General features: G+C 44.7%; 1 protein-coding gene across 4 annotated transcripts in view; it reads left to right on the top strand.

Moving 5' to 3' along the window:
• The first annotated feature begins 3,634 nt into the window (after positions 1 to 3,634).
• Positions 3,635 to 22,883, top strand: part of pcmtd1 (protein-L-isoaspartate (D-aspartate) O-methyltransferase domain containing 1) — a 33,783-nt gene continuing 14,534 nt past the window's right edge. For 2 of the 4 annotated variants that reach the window (XM_042331781.1, XM_042331784.1), the window contains exons 1-2: positions 3,722 to 3,786; positions 19,501 to 19,563. The gene's annotated coding sequence lies outside the window, so the exon portion shown is untranslated. Of the gene's footprint in view, positions 3,787 to 19,500; positions 19,564 to 22,883 lie in introns of all 4 variants that reach the window. The other 2 variants (XM_042331785.1, XM_042331782.1) reach the window with 2 other exon arrangements.

Genomic DNA, 22,883 nt, shown 5'->3' with positions numbered 1-22,883 from the left:
AGTCTGGTGCTATCCCCCTCACCATTAACTACTTTTCCTAGCTTAGTATCGTCTGCAGATTTGGAAATTGTGCTCCTTATATCCAGGTCCAGATCATTAATATAGAAAAGAAAGAGCAGTGGTCCCAGTACCGACCCCTGAGGGACACCACTACACACCTCCCTCCAGTCAGAAAAGCAACCGTTTACTACCACTCTGCTTTCTGTCTCCTTGCCACAGTCCCTTTAATACCATGGGCTTCTATTTTGTTAAATTGTTCATGAAATCCATCAAACAACTGGAATTCAGAAGAAATACTTGATATAGGAACCTAGGAATAAAGGAACAGGAGTAGGCAATTCAGTCCCTCAAGCCTGTCCCGCCATGCTACATGATAGAACAGTGTAATAAGCTTGTATATAAATTGGAAATCTAGATAAATTGTCTAAAACACTTGTTTTGAGGTAAATAATGTTGCTGAGTACATTTTTGTTAAACAACAGAAAGCTATACGTTGTGTAATTTGTTTAAAAAGAAGGTTGGACAAGCATTGGAGTTCATTTCCACACAGATGATACTGAACTCTAACTTCTTAGCCTCTCCCCATCCTACCCCTGCTACTTCCTGTGAGCTTACTGTCTGAGTCGCTCACTCCACTCAACAAATAATGGTCTGCTTCATATTTCCCACCTGCTCCCCATTACTTGCTAAAGAGATTTAGATGCACTTTGAATGCTCTACGTGCGGTATCAGTACCAAATTCTTGGAACACGCTAGTTTAACTGTGCTATGAACAAAGTGTCAGCTCAGACCATCTTATTCAACGTATATGTTGGACTGTGTTGTTACTTGTCTCTAGTATGTGGAATTGTGGTTAAGTTGTAATGGGCGTTATCCATTAGATTTTTGTTTGATATGATGAGCTTTCAAGAGTTTTGCTGATCTGGCTTCTTTTATACTGGACTCAATTATGTTGGTCCTATTGAGTAGCTTTTGAGTTGTTTTAGGCTTAGTATAGTTATGTTGAAGTGAGTTGTGTTGGGTCGTGCTATGTGGTGCTTTACTGTGCTCTTCCCTACATCTGTGACCTCCTAACCCAGTATCAACCTGTTCACTGCCTCCGCTCAGCAGGCTCCGGCCTGCTTCATGTCCCCCACCTTGCCCACCGGACCTTCAGCCTCTCTGTCCCCACCCTGGAACTCCATCCCACAGTACCTCCGCCTCAACCCATCCCTTGCTTCCTTCAAGATCCATCTCAATACCCTCTTCTTTGACCATGCCTTTGGTCACCCGGTTACCCCTCCCCTCTCTCCTCCCTTCCTGATCCCAACCACCAGCTTGAGTGCGGATCCCTGACCGTCCAACAACAACAACAAAATTACATTTGTGTAGAACCTTTCACATCCAGCGCCTTGAGACATTCCCCTGATGTGAAAGGTACTATACAAATGTAATTTATACTGTGCTGTGTGGGGCTGTCTGTGTGGAGCTTTACAGTGCTGTGTGGGACTGTGCTGTGTGCAACTGTGCTGTGCGGGCTGTTCTGTGCTGGGTGGGGCTGCGCTGTGTTGTGCGGGACTGTGTTGTGCGGGACTGTGTTGTGCTGTGTGGAGTTGTGTTGTGCTGTGTGGGGCTGTGCTGTGTGGGGCTGTGTGGGTCTGTGTTGTGCTGTGTAGGGATGTGCTGTGCAGGACTCTGTTGTGTTGTACTGTGTGGGGCTGTGCTGTGTGGGGCTGTGCTGTGCGGGGCTGTGTTGTGTTGGGCTGCGTAGTGTAGGGCTGTGTTGTGCTGTGTGGGGCTGTGTTGTGCTGTGTGGGGCTGTGTTGTGCTGTGTGGGGCTGTGTTGTGCTGTGTGGGGCTGTGTTGTGTAGTGTAGGGCTGTGTTGTGTAGTGTGTGGCTGTGTTGTGTGCGGATGTGTAGTGCTGTGTTGTGCTATGTGGGGCTGTGTAGTGTGGGGCCGTGTTGTGTAGAGCTGTGTTGTGCTGTGGGGCTGTGTAGTGTAGGTCTGTGTTGTGCTGTGGGGCCGTGTAGTGTGGGGCAGTGTAGTGTAGGGTTGTGCTGTGGGGCTGTGTTGTGTGGGGCAGTGTAGTGTAGGGTTGTGCTGTGGGGCTGTGTTGTGCTGTGGGGCTGTGTTGGGTTGTGTTGTGCTGTGGGGCTGTGTTGTGTGGGGTTGTGTTGTGCTGTGGGGCTGTGTTGTGTGGGGCTGTGTTGTGCTGTGGGGCTGTGTTGTGCTGTGGGGCTGTGTTGTGCTGTGGGGCTGTGTTGTGCTGTGGGGCTGTGTAGTGTAGGGCTGTGTTGTGCGGTGGGGCTGTGTTGTCCTGTGGGGCTGTGTTGTGCTGTGGGGCTGTGTTGGGTTGTGCTGTGGGGCTGTGTTGTGTGGGGTTGTGTTGTGCTGTGGGGTTGTGTTGTGCTGTGGGGCTGTGTTGTGTGGGGTTGTGCTGTGGGGCTGTGTTGTGTGGGGTTGTGCTGTGGGGCTGTGTTGTGCTGTGGGGCTGTGTTGTGCAGTGGGGCTGTGTAGTGTTGTGTGGGGCTGTGCAGTGGGGCTGTGTAGTGTGGGGCTGTGTAATATTGAGTGTGGCTGTGTTGTGCTGTGTGGCTGTGTTGTGTAGTGTGGGGCTGTGTAATATTGAGTGGGGCTGTGTTGTGCTGTGGGGCTGTGCAGTATTGTGTTGTGCAGTGGGGCTGTGTAGTGTTGTGTGGGGCTGTGTTGTGCAGTAGGGCTGTGTAGTGTTGTGTGGGGCTGTGCAGTGTTGTGCAGTGCTGTGTGGGGCTGTGTTGTGCAGTGGGGTGCGTGGGGCTGTGTTGTGCTGTGCAGTGGAGTGTGTGGGGCTGTGGGGCTGTGCAGTGGGGTGTGTGGGGCTGTGCAGTGCTGTGCTGTGCAGTGTGTGGGGCTGTGCAGTGCTGTGCAGTGGGGGTGTGTGGGGCTGTGCAGTGGGGTGTGTGGGGCTGTGCAGTGCTGTGCAGTGGGGGGTGTGGGGCTGTGCAGTGCTGTGCAGTGGGGGTGTGGGGCTGTGCAGTGGGGGTGTGGGGCTGTGCAGTGCTGTGGGGCTGTGCAGTGGGGGTGTGGGGCTGTGCAGTGGGGTGTGTGGGGCTGTGCAGTGCTGTGCAGTGGGGGTGTGGGGCTGTGCAGTGCTGTGCAGTGGGGGTGTGGGGCTGTGCAGTGCTGTGGGGCTGTGCAGTGCTGTGGGCCTGTGCAGTGCTGTGGGGCTGTGCAGTGGGGGTGTGGGGATGTGCAGTGGGGTGTGTGGGGCTGTGCAGTGCTGTGCTGTGCAGTGTGTGGGGCTGTGCAGTGCTGTGCAGTGGGGGTGTGGGGCTGTGCTGTGGGGGTGTGGGGCTGTGCAGTGCTGTGGGGCTGTGCAGTGGGGGTGTGGGGCTGTGTTGTGCTGTGCAGTGGGGTGTGTGGGGCTGTGCAGTGGGGTGTGTGGGGCTGTGCAGTGCTGTGCAGTGGGGTGTGTGGGGCTGTGCAGTGGGGTGTGTGGGGCTGTGCAGTGCTGTGCAGTGGGGGTGTGGGGCTGTGCAGTGCTGTGCAGTGGGGGTGTGGGGCTGTGCAGTGCTGTGCAGTGGGGGTGTGGGGCTGTGCAGTGCTGTGCAGTGGGGGTGTGGGGCTGTGCAGTGCTGTGCAGTGGGGGTGTGGGGCTGTGCAGTGCTGTGCAGTGGGGGTGTGGGGCTGTGCAGTGCTGCGCGGGCGGACGGGCTGGTGTCACGTGACGCAGTGTTTACATCCTCAGCTGTTGTTGGCGGAGAGGGACAGCAGCGCGAGAGCCGCAGACCGGACCGGACCCAGAGAGCGGCCGCCAGACCAGGCAGTGAGTGCGGGTTACAGCTGCAGCTGCTGTCGGCGGGGAATCACGTTAAGCCGCCGTCGCTTTGTCATCGACTCTCGGCGGCTCCCGGGGTCTGGGTCCGGCCCTGAGGCGGGGGGTCGGAGCCACAGGTGCTCGGCGCTGCCCCCGCTACCCCTCGCCGGTGCCGGGGCCGGGGCCGGGAGCCGGGAGCCGGGCCCCGGGCCTGGGAGTCGGGAGCGGCCTGTGAGGGGCGCCGCGGCCCCCGGTTGGGGCCTTGCAGCTCAGCTAAAAAAGGGGCTTCGGCTGCCTTTGTGGTCTGTGTAAATGGGGTCCCGGTGTCGGGGTCTGTGTGTCGGGGGCTGTGTATTGGGGTCTGTGTGTCGGGGTCTGTGTGTCGGGGCTGTGTGTCGGGGGTTGTGTATTGGGGTCTGTGTGTCGGGGCTGTGTGTCGGGGGCTGTGTAAATGGGGTCTGTGTGTCGGGAAACTGTGTGTGTCGGGGTCTGTGTATAGGGTCCGGGTGTCGGGGGCTGTGTATAGGGTCCGGGTGTCGGGGTCTGTGTATAGGGTCCGGGTGTCGGGGGCTGTGTATAGGGTCCGGGTGTCGGGGGCTGTGTATAGGGTCCGGGTGTCGGGGGCTGTGTATAGGGTCCGGGTGTCGGGGGCTGTGTATAGGGTCCGGGTGTCGGGGGCTGTGTATAGGGTCCGGGTGTCGGGGGCTGTGTATAGGGTCCGGGTGTCGGGGTCTGTGTATAGGGTCCGGGTGTCGGGGGCTGTGTATAGGGTCCGGGTGTCGGGGGCTGTGTGTGTCGGAGCCACGTTAGCTGCTGCTGGTGCCCAGTCCGGGCACTGAGCTGTGTGGTGTGTGTGATGGGGAGCAGCAGCTCGGCCTCTCCTGGTGTGGTGTGGTGTGTGTGTGGGGAGCAGCAGCTCGGCCTCTCCTGGTGTGTTGTGGTGTGTGTGTGGGGAGCAGCAGCTCGGCCTCTCCTGGTGTGGTGTGTGTGATGGGGAGCAGCAGCTCGGCCTCTCCTGGTGTGGTGTGTGTGATGGGGAGCAGCAGCTCGGCCTCTCCTGGTGTGGTGTGTGTGTGGGGAGCAGCAGCTCGGCCTCTCCTGGTGTGGTGTGTGTGTGGGGAGCAGCAGCTCGGCCTCTCCTGGTGTGGTGTGTGTGTGATGGGGAGCAGCAGCTCGGCCTCTCCTGGTGTGGTGTGTGTGGTGGGGAGCAGCAGCTCGGCCTCTCCTGGTGTGGTGACCAGTAGGACCTGTTTTGCAGGGCCCGAGGGTTTTGTTTGTTTACAACAACAAAAGGCATCGAGTAGTATCCACTTCTGCTTTTGGTAACTTCCTATCGCAACAGCTGCCGCGTTTGGCCTTTTGTTGTTCTCAGTCTCTCTCTCTCTCTCTCTATATATATATATACATATATTTGTATAGTTGTGGCTTCTCCACACGGTGACATACGTCGCTGTTTTGGAGCTGGTTACACTTTAAAAAGGATTGTGTGTGTGTGTGTGTGTGTGTGTGTTTGTGGTCATTGCAATTGCTATTTCAAAAGAGAAATCAACACAGGAGCCATTTCCCCCAAACATCTTTGTTCTGTGTCAGTTTGGCTGCCAGACATATGAGGAAGCCCCTCGCCCTGCTTTAAAAGGCTGAGCGGTCCAAATACACTGCATGCATCCAGCTACACATGGAAATGTTCCTGTGTCCGAAACAGTAAAGAACACCTTGAGAGCTGTAAGGCAGGGAATAAGGCATCTGAGTGTCTTATCTTATTTTGGCAAATTGCATCTGAGTATCTCAGGTTTTCTTGGGTGGAGAGGGAAGGGGTACTGCATCGGAGGATTTTGTATTTCTTGAAAAATGTTCTGATGTAGCCTTTGTTGAGCCAATCCCCAAGCCTATTTATACATGCCAAAGCCAGGCCACTGTTAACTATGAATCATTTTAAGCAAAAACGATTAGTTGGGAGGGGGAATAAATGTACAGGAGCTAGAATGATGTATGTGACATTAAGGTTCACAAAAAATTGTTTCATCATAAATATGTGACTCGTGGGCTTTGCTGAAAATGTGTGAGATATGACCGTTCGGCTGATGGTGATTATTTTAGTGTTTCAAATGTTTTGTTTTGACCCAGTGAGGTGTTGTTAACCTTTGATAATAATATTATTGTTGCGATCTTTATCTGCAAGATCTATGACTAAATGCATCATGTGATAAACAGGAAGGGCCTGAGGCTTGACATCGAGTTTGTCAATCTTAACTGATGTTATCATTAGCGTCAAAGTATCAAGGCTGTAGCGAGAAAAAATTGGATGTTATTCCTGCTTGTGATTGCTATCTGTCTCTGCAGGAAAAATGGTCATGCATTCGACCATGAGCCCACTTTCAGCTGGTTACCAGTTGGTTACCCGACTCCACTGGCTCCCCATTCCCCAGAGGATTGAGTTCAAAATCTTCGTCCTCACCTTTAAGGCCATCCATGGCCTTGCCCCCTCCTACCTCTCTGACCTGCTGACTCCCTACCAACCTGCCCGCTCCCTCCGCTCATCAGGCTCAGGTCTGCTCCATGTCTCCTGCCCGACCCACCCTACCATGGGTGGCTGGGCTTTCAGCCTCTCTGCCCCCAAACTCTGGAACTCCATCCCACGGTCCCTTTGCCTCGCTTTCTCCCTTGCATCCTTCAAGGCCAATCTCAAGACCCTTCTCTTAGACCGTGCCTTCAGTCTCCCTCCCACCTCTCTGCCTTCTCTCACCCCTACACCATCCCTCTCCCATGCTTGGGCCCCGACATCTGACTGTTCAGCGCTTTGGGACGTCCTCCTGGTACGAAAGGCGCTCTGTAAATGTAATTTTGTTGTTGTATTGCAAGACTCAAATCAATGCTTATTTTAGTAGTTGCAATTTTACTCTTGTGTAGTTTGGAGCCTTGAAGTGGTGGAGGGGGGGGGGAAACCATACTATACAAATTTACATTTTTATGGCATGTTTAAAGGAGGCGAGGGACGAGGTGATTTGAAGGGTCTCCAGGATGGAGTTTCAGTGAATGGGGGCAGATACGCTGAAAACCCGAATGCAATTGGTAGTGGGCCAGATGTGAAGTGGGCAGTGCCTGCTGAGCCTGTATTTCAAATAATATTTCTGTAATGTTCTATTTTGTAATGTTCTATTATCCTGTTGCATTATTTCACGTAAGATGTCCTCCTGACGTGAAAGGCGCTATACAAATGAACATTACAGATGTAATTTGTATTATTTCCAATGGTTGCCAGAGCAGGAAAACGAATGCACATGTGCAGTTGTATTAAAGTTGTGGTTGGTCAGTTTATTTCTGGGTACCGCACTTTTGCAAATGAACGCAAAAGGAAGTACATACAGGCAAAACAATGGAAAACTACCATAAGATGGGTTTCTTGGTGTTGCATAATCAAAATGCTTTATGCCTGACAGCAAGTGTGGCAAAGGCTGTTTAATTGAAGAATGCATTACAGCTATGCCTGAACCTGTCTTTACCTGGCACTCATTCACGAACATCTCCCGAGGAAGGAGAGGCCTGGATAATGAACAGTGGATGATTTATTTCCGGTGACTGGCAGTGAAGCTAATTTTAACACTTCCAGTGCCACCTCAGCTGAGATGAGCTAACTCAGCACAGACTGGAGTGTTGAGCCTCAAATCTTCGGAGTCTGCATGGTTCAGCTGCTTGTTCAATAAACTGTCAGGATCATCAGCAGACCCTCCAGTGACAATGGTCACATTATAGTTGGCAGTTTACTTTCCTTTGGAGTTGCTGCGGAAAGCCACTTCTTTTTGAGGTCAGAATAAGAAGCAACAGCATCACTTGTTGACAGTGCTGCTGCTGTAGGTGTAATGCTGTGAATGTGGGCAACCTACAGGGTACATAAGTAAATAAGTAAACAGTAACACATGACTCAGACATATCTTATAGCCTTAAAAACTCTTGTTTGTTTAATTCTTTATACAGTACAGTTTTGTTGAATTGCATTGAGCTGTTACCTTTGTTGTATTGAGCTGTACTGTACATTATTATATAGTACATTATTAGTTTTGTATTACAAATTAGTCAATTCACTTTACGTTATATTCTATGAAGTGCTTTGAGACGTCTAGAAGATGTGATTAGGTGCTATATCAAATGCAAGGATTATTATTATTGCATTCCTTCTCCATCCCCAATCCCCCTTTCACCATGTATTTGTTTCTTCACTGGGAATTAATTCTCTCACTGTTTCATTTAGCAACAAGTGACAAGGAAATTGCTTGTTTAAATGCAACATTGTAATGGAGTTAGTTGAATAGAAGAGAACTTCCTGAAAAGAAAATGAAGGATGCAATTTGTGGATGTGTCATTGAATCCCAAACAGTGAAATAATATTTACTTTGGATGTAAGTAGATGTAAAAGTCAAAATGTATTCCAAGAAAATGTACTGTATTTTAAACCTGTCGCAAACACCAATAATACTCACATTGACTAAAGCTTCACAGGAGGTGACACTGATAATTTCACAAATGAACCCCCTATTTTGTAATAAAGCTCTTCTTTTTTTTCTTGATGTATACATTGATCTTATTAAGACAGATGGAGTAAAATATATATCCCGTGAGTATTCTGACATAACTGGGAAGTAGCCAAGTTGTCTTCATTACCCTCAACATGTAGTGCTATATCACATGTATAAGTCCCAAGAGGTAAAAGCATTTTCTTATATTGGAGAAAGGGGCATGAGCAATGTTACATAGGGAGGAAGGGTTAATTTCTCTAACCCTTCCTCCCTATGTAACATTTCTATTGCCCCTTTCTCCAATATAACACTTCTCTCTTGTCCCTTCCTCCCATCGAACATTTTTCTTGGTTTCCTCTTCCTGCCCCCATGTAACCTTTCCCTTTCATTCCTCCTCCTTGCCCTCTCCTGTAACATTTTTCTCTCTTTGCTTCCTCCCCATGTAATACCTTGCTCTCCCATTCTTCCTATTGAAACATTTATCGTGCCTTCTTCCTCATTCCAGAAACTGATATTTGTAAAACTGAGCGTTATTCAAAGATTCTCAGAATTCAAAATGCTGAATTCTTGGAATGATCTAAAAACTGTAACCTTGTTTATTGGCAGTAAAATGATACAAACTCCAATATCAATTTTGGAATGTTTCTTACGCAGAAAGTTTGTGTACCTACCTTCTGTAAAAATATGATCTCTATTTGCCAGTATTATTCTAGCCAGGGTCAGGAATTGATTTTGGAACTCAGAATTTGGTGATAAAGTAAATCCACCTCAGCATTGTGTTTTGTCTATAGTCAACCACAAGGCAATAAAACACAAGTGTTGTATGTAAGCCTGGTCAAAAATGGTTGCTTATGGCACTGCCTCATTGCGAATCAAGATTAAGCAAGGAAGCTGCACTCCATATATGACAATGCAGATTAGGATATTGGATTCCAGCTCATTAGAAGGAAAAGGAGGCAAATTCGATCTTAAAATCTATTTTTTTGCTTCTCTGAGAACATTCTGCATCATTATTGGTCTTTGATCAATTTGAGATTGATCTCAAACTGTGTGGATCTCCTCCAATCTTAAACAAGAACAGACAGACAAAAAATGAAATGTTGAGCCTAGATTATGGAACTGATTCTCATTACTTTTGGTCAGAAGCCACAATTGAAGCCAGTGACTTGATTGAGGACCTTTCTTTACCAATTCTGCATACTCAAAATCTCCCTAGTGTTTATTTGACGAAAACATATGTGTTGAACGCCAATTTTGTAAACCAATACTGTTCTATTACCAGAAAATATCAAGTTGGTTCCCAATAGTAAGCAGTTAATTGGTATCTTATTCAGTGTTTGATTGTGTCGAGGACACGTCTGAGATTGTTAGTTACTGTGTACAACCGTTATTATAATAATAATCCTTGCATTTGATATAGAGCCTTATCACCTCAAAGCACTTCATAGAATATACTCTAAAGTGAATTGACTGTATATTTTATGGATGAAACATGGCAGCCAATTGCACACAGCAGTGTCCCACAAACAGTCGTGGATTGAGTGACCATATTATTGTTTTTTTGAAGGGATTATCACTCCCAGAAAAACAATTCGCTAATCGATTAACCACTGGGCTCCTACTTACTGCTAGGTAAACAGGCAAGTGGAGTAAAGAAACCTGTCCAAAGTTTTGCCCTGCACAGGAATCGAACCCAGGACTCAAACCAAGGCGAGTGCTTTAATCACTAATCTACAGGACTCAGATATTCATATTTCAGATGACTGAAAAGAATGCTAGGCAACGTGGAAATCTGCTTGCTACTGGGAATTTAATTGAGCAAAGGTCTACAGAGGCAAAGTAGCCCATTCATTTTGGTGCAAAACATGTTGTAGTACAGGAGGTAGAGGAGAAAATACGTACATTTCCAATTTCTCATGATGTGTTCAAAAATGCGCTATTAAAAGCCAGTACTATATCTCTTTCCTGTTGCTCTTCCTATTTCCTTTGTGCAGTGTTGTGAACTCATTGAAATGCATTGGTTCTGAGGATCTCATCTGTCTGCCCCTCCCTCCAATTTGTGCTCATTTTTCTGAGTTGAAGTACTGGTGGTTATTTAAATAAGTGGTGGGGGGCAGACTGGCATGACAGTGGAAACTCAGTGTAGTTGGGGAGAACAATGGAGAAATGTAACATTTGGTGTCCCTGCCGTTAGTCCACAAGCTGAATAGTGGCGTAGACCTACATGTTAAATGCAAATTGTAATTTCAGTGAAAAATGTGTAAATCAATGTAAAACACTGAATTTTTTTAAAAGTATGTTTGAAAATTCAGCCTTTTGGTCTCACAAAAGGGATGCTGTTGGCAAGAGTGGAGTTCACTTCCAATGCCAGACTACAAGTTTCAGCTTTGAACCTCAATGTCTTGAAAAGTGGGTCATGAAAGTTTCGCAAAAATCTTGGAGTAATGCAGTGAAGTCCAAATCTTCCTACTTTTATTTTCTGACTCGAGATTTATAACTAACCACATAAGATGAATCAGGAAGCAGATACAGTAATACTGAAGGTCGGCGTGGATTATCGGTGTTCAGTAATGAGACTGTTTACACTTTTTCCCTTTGATTAGAACTTGAAAAACAAATGAGTTTATTAAAAATAGAGTGGAAGTTTGGAAATTTGTGTCGCAGTGGAAAATGAAACTTGAGCTCATAGTCCAAGGTTGATGTTCGAATTCAGTATTGGGCCAGCTTGTAATGTCAGAGAAGCTGTCCTTCGGGTGAGATTTTAATCCAGAGAGTAATTTGAATGTTCAGTTGGATATCAAAGCTACTATGGCACATTGAAAGAGAGTGGAGTTTCCTCCAGTGTCATGGCCAACAATCCTCCAGATAAAATCTGCTCTGTGGCTATGCGGGGGTTCATGCTTTGAGAAAATGGTTGCCTCTTTACCTATAAAAGGATTCACTGTATTTGACAGTAATTAACATAAAGTGATTTAAGATGCTTCAGTCTGCTGACAGTTTGGACTTCCTCGAATACAAAGTCGAGGGGATCCACTCAACTCCTCTGCCCTTCCATCTATTACCCCCTCCCCATTTCTCCCTCTCAGCCCGGCCCCTACCCATCCCTCCCTCCACACATTTTAACCTGTCTCCTAATCCTATCTTTTCACCCTGTAACCCACATGAAACCGACCACCTGCTCCCTCAACCCCATCCCTACCACTCTCCTTACCTCCCAGCTCCACCTCCTTGCCCCTCTACTCACAGACATGATAAATCTCTCCCTGTCCAGTGGTACCATTCCCACCCCTTTAAAAACAGCCATCATCACTTCTATTCTTTTAAAAAAAACCTCCCTGGATCCATTCCTGTTCTCAAACTACTGCCCCATCCCCAACCTCCCTTTCCTTTCCAAGGTCCTGGAACGAGTCATTGCTTCGCTCCTCCCAACTTCGCTCCTTCCTCTCCCACAACTCCCTTCACGAACCCCCTCCAATCGGGTTTCCGTGCTGCCCACAGCACAGAAACAGCCCTGGCCAAAGTGATAAATGACATTCTGTCCATCTGCGACCAGGGCTCCCTCTGTCTCCCCCGTCCTCCTCAACCTCCCTGCTGCCTTTGATACTGTTGACCACTCTATCCTCATTAACCGCCTTTCACCTCAACCTTCACACTTCTGTCCTTGAATGGTTCAGATCGTACCTCTCATACCACCTCCACAACTGTTTTCTCCTCTAGCCCCCACACCGTCGCGTGCGGCGTTCCTCAGGGCTCTGTCCTTGGTCCCCTCCTCTTCAACATCTATATGCTCCCTCTTGGTGACATCATATGCAGACATGGGGTCAACTTCCACATGTATGTGGATGACGCCCAACTGGAGCTCTCTGCCTCCACCCTTGACACCAGGACCACTGCTGTCCTGACAGAATGTCTGGCAGACACCAAGTCCTGGATAAGAACTAACTTTCTTCAGTTGAACATCAACAAGATCGAGACTCTCCTGATTGTCTCCCGTCCGGCCCTTCACACCTCAGTCGCTGAGAGCATCACCATCCATGGTTGCACACCTTACTAAGCCAGTCCAAACCTTGGTGCCTTGTTGACCCTCAACTATCATTTCTACCCTACATCCGTGCCATGACCTGCTCTGCCTTCCCCCACCTCCGCAACATCACCTGGCTCCACCACTCTCACACCGCAGGCCACCAATACCCTCATACATGCATTCATAACATTGAGGCTTGACTATACAAACTCCTTGCTTGTCGGCCTCCGAAACCCCTCCCTCCATAGGCTGCAGATCTTCCAGAACGCTGTAGCCGTGTCCTCTCCCGTACCAGGCTCTGTGACCCTATCATCCCATCCTCACCCAACTCCACTGGCTTCCCATCCACAGAAGATATAGTTCAACATTCTGGTCCCCACCTTCAAAGCCTTTCATGGCCTTGCTCCCCCCTACTTCTGTGACCTTAACCCCCTACCATCCTGCCCGCTCCCTCCACTCAGAGGGCTCCAGCCTACTTCACGTCCCCTACCTCACCCGCCCCACCATTGGCGGGCAAGCCTTCTGCCACTCTGCCCCCGCCCTCTGGAACTCCATCCTGCATTCCCTCCACCTCATCCCCTCCCTTGCCTCCTTCAAGACCCATCTCAAGACCCTCCTTTCGATCACCCTGCTTCCCCCCCTCACCCTCCCCAATCCCGACCCCCAGCTTGGGTCCAAAACTCTGTCTGTCCAGTGCCTTGGGACGTCTTCCTGACATGAAAGGCGCTATACAAATGCAATTTTGCTGTTGTTGTATGTTAAAAAAAATTCTATTTTTATGGTTTTGTTTCAAATAAGATTGTTGAAACTTATTTTTAATTCAGGGTTTTTACTTCAGCTAATTTTTCTTGGGGACATTGCTGTGTGCAAATTGACTGCTGCATTTAACTACAAAATGCACAGTCACTATACTTTACAGTAAATCCCGTGAAGTGCTTTGAGACATCTCTACGATGTGAAAAGGTGCTGTATTCAATGTAAAGGTTATTTTATTTTACACTGAAGAATGATTACTCACAACTAAGCATATGCACTTTTACAAAATTGTAACAAATTAATGGTGTTGATGTGTTAGTTCCTCCAAAAATGCAAGCCAGGAACTAGTGCCTCCTAATAACTGACTAAATTGTGAACAGAACTAGTAACAGCTTTACTGAGTTTCAAAAAAAAATTGAATGCATGTTTTCATGTATTTGGTGCATTAAAGATGTGTTTGTGAATATTTAGCTTGTACCTTCAGTAACGTCTCAAGTGTTTTTTACAGCTAAAGTGTACCTGCCAATTCTTGCATCCGGTTGTGGTTGATCTGGTGAAAGAAAAGTTCAGTTCATCATAATACCATTCACTTCCTCTTGACTCCAGTATAAGTTTAAAGTGACAATACCTCATATTCAATGTTACTATTCCTAGGTGGGAGCTAAGGAAGTCCGCTTCCATTCCATGCTATTTTGAGTTGTTTGTGCTTTTGGTAGCAGAGATCATTGTAATGTGGGATTTCTAGACCACTGGCATTGTCCTTTAAAATTTTAATTTCTGCTTCCCTAGCAAAGAGTGAGGAATATGATGAAGAGCAGGGTCCTGCTGCAAAAAAAGTTAAAATTATCATTACAAACCATCTAGAAAATTTTCTGTAGCATTGGACTACTTCTTCCACCTCGTTGGGCTAAAAGAATCGTGTTCATTTCAGCTTTAAGATAGAAACCACAACAATGACTTACACAGCAAGCACTGTAATATCAAAATGGACAAAAAAAAGGATTTTAATATGCTTTCAATTTGTCAACTTCTCAACTTTTTTAAAATGGTTGTATTGATGTGTCTGTTGCTACTGTTTGATCATATTAATTACATTAATTAGTTAAATTAATCAATGTGCTTAACCGGGAACTGCTGTCAAGTGCAAAGCAGTAGGCCTGTATGGCAAGCCATTTTTCACACGGCGAGGCCCCACAAACAGCCATGAAAGAAATTTATTTGTAGACCAAGATACCAGCAACGATTCACTTCTTTTTGAGTCGTGTCTTGGGATCTTTCACATGAATTGGAACCTTGGTTAAATATTAGTACGTCTGACAATACAGCACATCCCTGGTACTGCAGTCAGTCTGGACTATGAACTGAAGGTCTGATGTATGGCTTGAATCCATAACCTTCTGACCCAGTGGTGACAGTGGCTATGAACCGAACCAAGCTGACACCTGAGGAATTATTCTTACTTTCCTGACCAGCACAATTTCCATCATTATGCATGGTTAAATCCTAAGTCATGAGTGGTAATTAATCAATATCCAGTTGGAGCTGGGGTGTCTCAGGTTGGCACATGCAGTTTCCTGCAAAAGATGCAGTTTGTCACAAAGCGTTTTCCAGTGGCGAGGCACCAGTCATTAATTTTACTGCTTTAAAGAGGATTTTTTTTTATTGACCCCACTACTTTGACTAAACATCAGGTTTTATATTTTAAAACAGTAATTAAACTACATACATAGACTTCCAGCATGGAAACGGGCCATTTGACCCAACTGGTCAGTCTCTGTGTTTAGCCTCCATCCGTCCTCATCCTCTTTCCAAAACCCTTCTCACTTGGGTATAGTCTCACTATTGTTTCTTAATCGTGCTGCACATTGTACATAGAAACTCTTAGGATTTCTTAATCCATTAAAGTGAATCTGTGAAAAAAAATCATAATACCGTATTGTGCTGTATAATTAGAGATTATTTATGAACAAAAAATAATGGCTCGCTCACTGGACCTGGGAGAAGAAAGCTACAAGAACAACTTGCATTCATATAGTGCCCTTCACGTGGTGTGCTGTGCTGTAATCGAAAGCATTGGATGATCTTACAAATGAGAAATAGCAAATGAATGGTTTTGTGAAGGCATCCAAATCCTGTGTTACTGTTAAAGCTTGTACTGGAGTGTGCTCCCAGCTCAGTTATTCTTTGTTTATGTTTTGTAAAGTTAACTGCCTTGCTATATCAATCGCTACTTGTGGAGATAGTTACATAGTAACAGTTTCATGCCTGAATATAGACCTTTGACACATTTTGCCTCCGAACACATTTCTTCCAACATGTTTGTGTCATCAATTACTAACGCTGAATCCTTTCAAATATGTATTCACTGGGAGCTTACGGTGTTGGTAAAAAGATGTAGGAATGCCAGTTGCTTGCCAATTTTAAGCTTTGTCCTACAAAGTCGGCAACATTTAATGTTTATTCAAAGCTGGATTTATTTGCAGAAGTGAAAAGGACAACGTAACCCAGTTTTTGGTGGTAACTTTTTATTTATTTTCAAATAAAGAAAACAGACACTATTTCAACATGCATTTCCTATAATAAATACAGAGTGATCCCATGAATGAAATGGTTTCCAATGAAAGGTTTCACAGTTTATAAATCAATTTTAATTCCCTTTGAAGTTCAACATTTTACTTCCTGCAGCTATTTGGGTTCAGATACAACCATTTCGACTACTGGTGCATGTCAGAAATAGTGCAAAGCCGCCTGAGACAGGATGTGGCACTTGGCTTTTATACTTGAAGTCCCTGCACTTTGAGGTTTTAATTAACTATCATCAGAATCATCATCAACTTATTGAGTAAGAATATATTTTTTTGACAAAGGCTGACTGTTTTGGTAGGATCTCGGCTCAGTTAGTGGCTTTCTTGGCTCTGGATAGGTAGGATGTGGGTTTAAGTCGCATTTACCAGTACTAGAGCTTGTCGTCTTGCTGGACACTCCGGTGCCATATTGGGGGAGCACTGCATGTCAGAGCTACAGTACCATCTACTTAAGATGAACATCAAAAATCCAATAACATTATTAAAAAGAAAAGGGAGTTTCCCGACGTGAAAGGCGCTATACAAATGTAATTTTGTTGTTGTTGTAATGATTAATTAGTCATTCACCTTATGCCTCTGGGTGGGACCTTGCTGCCATGTTTTCTTCCAAAAAAACGTATCAGATAATTACCATTGAAATATTTAACGTTATCTCACTGAAATATCTATCAAATGGAAATTCTTTAAATTTGCCCTGTTTTTATATACATGTGGTGGGGAGGGGGCATTTTGATTGATTTTACTCACACAATTTTTTCACATTCTGACTGAATGCTTTACTTTTTTAAAACAAAATACCAACAGTAGATGTTGGGAAGAAGCCTCCTAGTGAGGAATGTATAACTTTTTCCCAGTACAGTTGGAGATTTTAGCTAAATACAGTGCAATTCCTTTATAATGTGCTCCTTTTATAAAGACTTATTATAAAGGTTTATGAGGAATGAACAGCACAGAAATGGGCCACTTTGCGCAATCAGTCTCCCACGTGTTTAAACTCCACATGAGTCTCCACCCATTCATTACTCCCTAACATACACTTCCACGGGCATGCTATTCACTACCTCTGTGACCTCCTAACCCCCTACCAACCTGTCCATTCCCTTCGCTCAGCGGGCTCTGGCCTGCTTCACGTCCCCGGCTTTGCCTGCCCCACTATTGGCAGGTGGGCCTTCTCTGCCCTCACCCTCTGGAACTCCATCCCACAGTCCCTCTGCCTTGCCCCCTCCCTTGCTCCTTCAAAGCCCGTCTAAAGACCCTCCCCTTCGACTGTGCCTCCGGTCACTCTTCGACCCCTACCCCCTTCTCCCCATCCTCCTGATCCCAATCACCAGCAGTGTGGATCCCTGACTGCCTTGGGACATACTCCTGATGTGAAAAGCACTATACAAACATAATTTGTTGTTGTTCTATTCCCCTCTCCATTATGTGAAGGTCTTGCATCTTCTTGAATGCATCTGTACTATCTGATTCAACCACAGTGAGTTCTAGTGAAGTAGTTCCTCCTAACTTCTCTTTAGATTCCCCCAGTCACTATCTTATACTTGTCCCCTGGTTAAGGACTCCCCAACCATTGAAACAGCCTATTTATGCTAATTTTATCAAATCCTTTGATAATTTTAAACACCTCAGAGACGGTGCAGATTTGGTTATTATATGGTTGCACACCATTTAGTGTGCATTTGCACATGCAGCCTGCTGACCAACTGGTTCTCACACTGAACTGGCCAACATCTGGGTCATTAGATTACTACAGATATCACTTCCTGTGGTGTACACATAGCATCAGAAAGTGCATCAACAGAGATCTGATTACCTGGAAGTTGATAATTTTAGCTTTCCACGCTAAAAAACATGGCTGGCTTCCAGTTCATCAGGTTGTTGTTGTTGTTGTCTCTTACTATTTTTTGTGTGATGTCAGTGGTAAGATAATGACCGGAAGTCAACCATTTTTTAGTGTGGGATCTAGCTGGTACACTAGTGAAGTCCTGTAGCTCAGTGGTTAGAGCAATCGCCACGCAAGCGAGAGAAATGGGTTTGATTCCCGGCAGGGCAAAATATTGGGCAAGTTTCCTTACTCCACACACACACACCTCTGTTTACCTAGCAATACGTAAAACCTGGTTGTTAGTCAATTAGCAGATCACCTTTATGGAGGTAATAATTCCTTAAAAAAATTGGTCACTTGAATCCATGACTGTTTGTGGGACGCTGCTGTGCGCAATTGGTTGCTGCGTTTTGCCCACAAAATAGTCTATTCGCTTTACAATACATTCTGTGAAGTGCTTTGAGACGTTTCGAAGATGTGATAAGGCGCTACATCAAATGCAATTATTATATACACGGAGAAGGCTGAGCAGATGCACAATAAAACTCCCTAATGTGCTTTATTATAATACGTTGGGATTTAGATACAGTCACAGCGGTATAAACAGGCCTCCAATGTATTCTTCCTCCTTTGTCCAACAACTTGAATTAAATATCTTCAATAAGCAACATGCACATGAAATATCTGCCGATTTCATTTTATGTGAGCTATTTAATATAATTTCCTAACAATTAAATTTGGGTTGCAAACTAATTAAAGTGATAGTGTTTATAAAAACTACTGATATATGGGAGTGATTTCAAGCCTGTAATCTTATTTAGTAGATCATAACAGATATAAAGGTCTGGAGCTTTGTTCTTGTGTTGTTTTAAACTCTTGACTTTGGAATTTTATCTAAATATCCGTTGTTATCTGCATAAATTTATGGCCTTCTTAGTTGACTGATGTTGCACTGTACTGTTTGAGAGAGTGTTACCAACAGAGCCAGGCTGGCAGCATAGCATGTAAAGAGATCACCTCAGAGCTGATCAGAACTCAACATCAAATCCAAGGGCTTTCTTTAGGACTTGCATATTGTCCTGAGGCACTTCTTGAGATATTGTTCCCTTTTTTCCCCAACTAACATATTTTCACCCTTCAAAAGGAAAGAAATTGGTCAAAAACAATAAATTTGGATCCTTCCTCAACAATAGCTGATATTAGACTTCGGTTTGCTGTTATCAAAACGTTTTGCCCACAAATTATGAAGCATTTGCAAAGTTTGGATTCAGGGGTGGGGGGGGGGAGGTGGCTGCAACTTTCTAAGTAATGATGTGTAAAAAAAATCCCAAGAGTTTGTCTTGTGAAGCGCTTTGAGACGTCCAGAAGAACATGAAAAGCGCTATATCAAATGCAAGGATTATTATTATTATTAATGGCTGTTTTCATTGCCACTATTATGTTAGTGTAAACTAGGTATTAGCTGCTTGGATGTCATGACAAAATAATAGATTAAAAAAGATAAAGAGCTGCCATGAACAAATGAAGTGTCGGAGCAAATTCAATTCAATGGGCCGAATGATCTATTCCTGTTCCTACGTATGTCATTGTGTCAGCAGCTATTTCTCTGAGCTTCCAATTATTTTGCCATGCAGTCGGAGTGCTCAATGCGATATGCAAAGGTCGACTTTGGCCACTTTAGTGAAAGGAGGAGATTGATTTTTTTTTAAAAAAATGCCCTGAGCCTGAACCCCTATTGTCAAAACATTCCTTGGACCTGTTTAAAGAGGGCATATTCGGAATGCTGGGAATTTTGTTTGAAACACTGAGGAAAGCACAAGCTTTAATTGTAGTTTATTGTAAATTTCATTCCATTGTTATTGTAAAATCCTATGTTCATTTTAGTTGAAAATAGCCAATTATTCTGTTGTTGCCAATATTTTTGTATTGTCAACAGCAGAATATTTTATGTAACATAGTGTCCTCTATTCATTGCCTTCAATCAGTCACAAATGTTACTTTTGTATAATCTTTTCCTTTCAGAAATCAGAAACCTCTTGAAGGAGCTGTAGACCTCATGCTATCAAAAGGTTTTTTTGCATCAAGGTAGAGCTAAAATGTTTGTCTTCTATGTTTCTAGTTTGTTTGAGTCATGTTATAAGCTATGATTTATTTGAAATGTAAAGCCACATTAGTGACTGTTACAATAGGCTAGCTATTTAGGGATCTCATTCCAAACCACGGTCCAGTGTAAGATGCGATCAGAAGCCTGAAAATATCCTTGCGGTCTTTGCCTTAAGCTTACAGTTAAAATGTAAGATTATTCATGCAAGTTCTGAATGTCTAAGTCTTAATTTAGAAGTAGGTTTTCTTCAGTTCTTGGAGATCTTAAATTTTCAGGCTACAACCATGAGGAAATGTAGACTTCAAAGGTCATCCAGTAAAATTCTAAGACCATTTTGTCTTAAAAATTATGATTGTGCATAATTGTGGATAATTCTTAAATTCAACCCTAATTTTGAAGCATATTCTTTTTAAGAGCTGTAAAAAAAATTGAAACTGAATTTTCCATAATTCTATGTGATCTCCACATTTTAAAATGGGTTAAGACCCAGATAGATTTACAGACCTTTGGTAGATGAATATACAGGATTTTTTTCTCATATTGGTAATTATATTGCACAGATACCAGAAGTTTCAGTGGCATATTTTGGTACACAGCAGAAGAAAAATAACTGAATCCAAACTTTGCAAATGCTTCATAATCAAGTCACATCTCAGTTTTGCCTGCTTAACAGAGAAAGTTGCATTTCATTTGTATTATCTCCAATGTTGTGCACAACTTGGTACATCAGAATAATGCTCTAAGTAAGGAATGTTGATTTGAAATGTTTTTTCTGTGTCTGACAGGAATTGTAACAAATTCTGTTAACTACAGATCAACCAGATAAAATTATTCCTTCACTCTTAGCCATTTGTGGGACATTGCTGCGTGCAAATTGGCTGCAGGGTTTGCCTACAAATACAGTCACTGCCCTTCATGGTAAAATGCTGTGAAGCACTTTGAGACATTTCAATGATGCTGTAAGGCACTATATCAATTGCAAAGATTATTATTATTGCTTCCCCTATTTGGTAACTCGTTGCCCTATGAAGTCACCATTTGGAACTCTTTCCTTTCTATGCAAAAGTTCAAAGCAGAGTTAATGATAATATACGGTCAATTCACTTTACAGTATATTCTGTGAAGCGCTTTGAGACATCGAGAAGACGTGAAAAAGCACTATATCAAATGCAAGGATTATTATTATTATAATGATTACTTACCAAATTGGAGTTGAGGAACAGCATGATCCTCAATGTGCTCATTGATCTGCCAATAAATTTGCCCTAACTTCCAAGGGTTCGCTCACCTACAACCAGGGGCAAGTTCATGAGCCATTTGTCCCAGTTCTCTGTTGCTGTTTGCTGTCGTGTCATTTTATATACAAAACACACAGTATTTATTATCTTTGTGTGTCAGCCATGCTCAGTTAGTAGCATTCTCGCCTCAGTTGTGGTTTCAAGCCCCATGTCGGGACTTGGAACTCATACAGTCTATGCTGACATGCCAATGTAGTGCTTAAAAAAAAGATTATTTTGACCAATGGTTTAGAAATATTTAAGATGTGTATGGCAGTAAACTGGAGACCATAACTGTAGAAAGTATTGCTGCTCAGTAAAGGGTTAATTTGTTGGTCAAATCTATATGTAATATTAACGCCACTCCAATTCTCGTTTGATTTCAGTCTGATTATTTTTAATAAGTATTTTAATTGGCTGATTTGTTTCTATTGTTGCAAAACAATGGTTTGGTTTTAGTTGGTTTGTCTTGCATATGTTTTCAGACATAGTTCCATTTCCTGTTTTGATTCCAACTCTGCTTAGCTCCTAATTTTATTTTTATTTCATCACCATGCCTATCCCCAAGACAGCAAGACAATTGTCTTTTGCCAGGATTCCAGGTTTGAGCAAATTTTTGCGTTATCTCTTACTTATAGGAATTGTATTTTATTGCTCGTCTCCTACAAAGATTGTCATTGATTAGGTGAACTTGGCAGGAAAGACGAACCTTGAGCTGTGGGTTATGGAAGCATAGTAGGAAGCCATTTAGTCTTTACTTTCACAAACTGTGCAGTGCTTTTGAGATGTCCTCCTGACATGAAATGCTCTATAGAAACATAGATTGTATTGTTGTAAATTCAAATGGTTTAACCTCTGTTCCGGTGAAAACTGATCCATTTTGAACCTATTTTCAAAACTATAAACCCTTAGCCTGGGTTATCGTCTATTTGAACCAATACTGTACCATCTCCATGACTTTGATATTTGTTCTGGAATGAGTGCTGAGAACTGCACACACTACACCATATGTAGCCTAAACATAATTTCCTGATGCAGCCATCAATCTACTGAATGACCGTTTCTCCATACCTTCAATTCCCTGACTCCCCTGAAATCCAGGGTTGTTTCCAAACTCACCCGCTCCCCCCGGTAAACAGTTACCTCTGCTCACTCAAAACATAAACCGATGCTGGTCACTCAACTCCTCATTTCTCTCCCCCTGCTGGCCGACACGGTCAAACAGTCTCTCTCCTCAGGCTCTGTCCACGCCTGAAAACTTCTGTCAATCACACCCCTCCTCAAAAATACCACCCTCGATCCCTCTAATCTCTCATACTACCGTCCCATCTCCAACCTACCCTTCTTGCCAAAGTCCTGGAACTCATTGTTGCAGGTCAACTTCGGGCACACCTCTCCCTCCACTCCCTCCTCAAGCCCCTGCAGTCTGGTTTTCGTGATGCCCACAGCACAGAGACAGCGCTTGTCAAAGTCACAAACAACATTCTTTCTGTCTGTGACCAAGGCTCCCTCTGCCTCCTCGTCCTCCTGGATCTCTCTGCATTTGACACAGTTGACCATGCCACCCTCCTCCACTGCCTCTCCTCCCTCATCCACCTTAGTGAGACCACACACGCATGGTTTGAGTCCTACTTAACCAACCACCTCCATTTCATCTTGGCAAATGGTTTCTCCTCCCACTCCCGCCCAGTCACCTGCGGGGAACCCTAGGGCTCCATCTTTGGCCCTCTTCTTTTCCTTAATCTATGTGCTCCCTCTGGTTGATATCATCCGCAGACACGGGATAAACATCCACATGTATGTGGATGACACACAAGCCTACTTTGCCTCTTCCAGTACCAACTCCAGGCCCGCCGATATTCTATCAGCTTGTCTGGCAGACATTAGGGCCTGGATGAGTGCAAACTTCTTGCAGCTAAATGTGGACAAGATGGTATCCATATTCCTTGGCCCCCATCAGAGTCTTCATTCTTGCAGAACTGAGCTCCTCAACCTCCCTGGGCTCTCCCTCAGACTCACCGAAC

This window comes from Callorhinchus milii, unplaced genomic scaffold (assembly GCF_018977255.1).
Source record: "Callorhinchus milii isolate IMCB2004 unplaced genomic scaffold, IMCB_Cmil_1.0 Scaffold2, whole genome shotgun sequence".
In the NCBI taxonomy this organism is placed as follows: Eukaryota; Metazoa; Chordata; class Chondrichthyes; order Chimaeriformes; family Callorhinchidae; genus Callorhinchus; species Callorhinchus milii.
The sequence above is the reverse complement of the archived record's forward strand: the minus strand, read 5'-3'. Positions and strand labels throughout refer to the sequence as shown.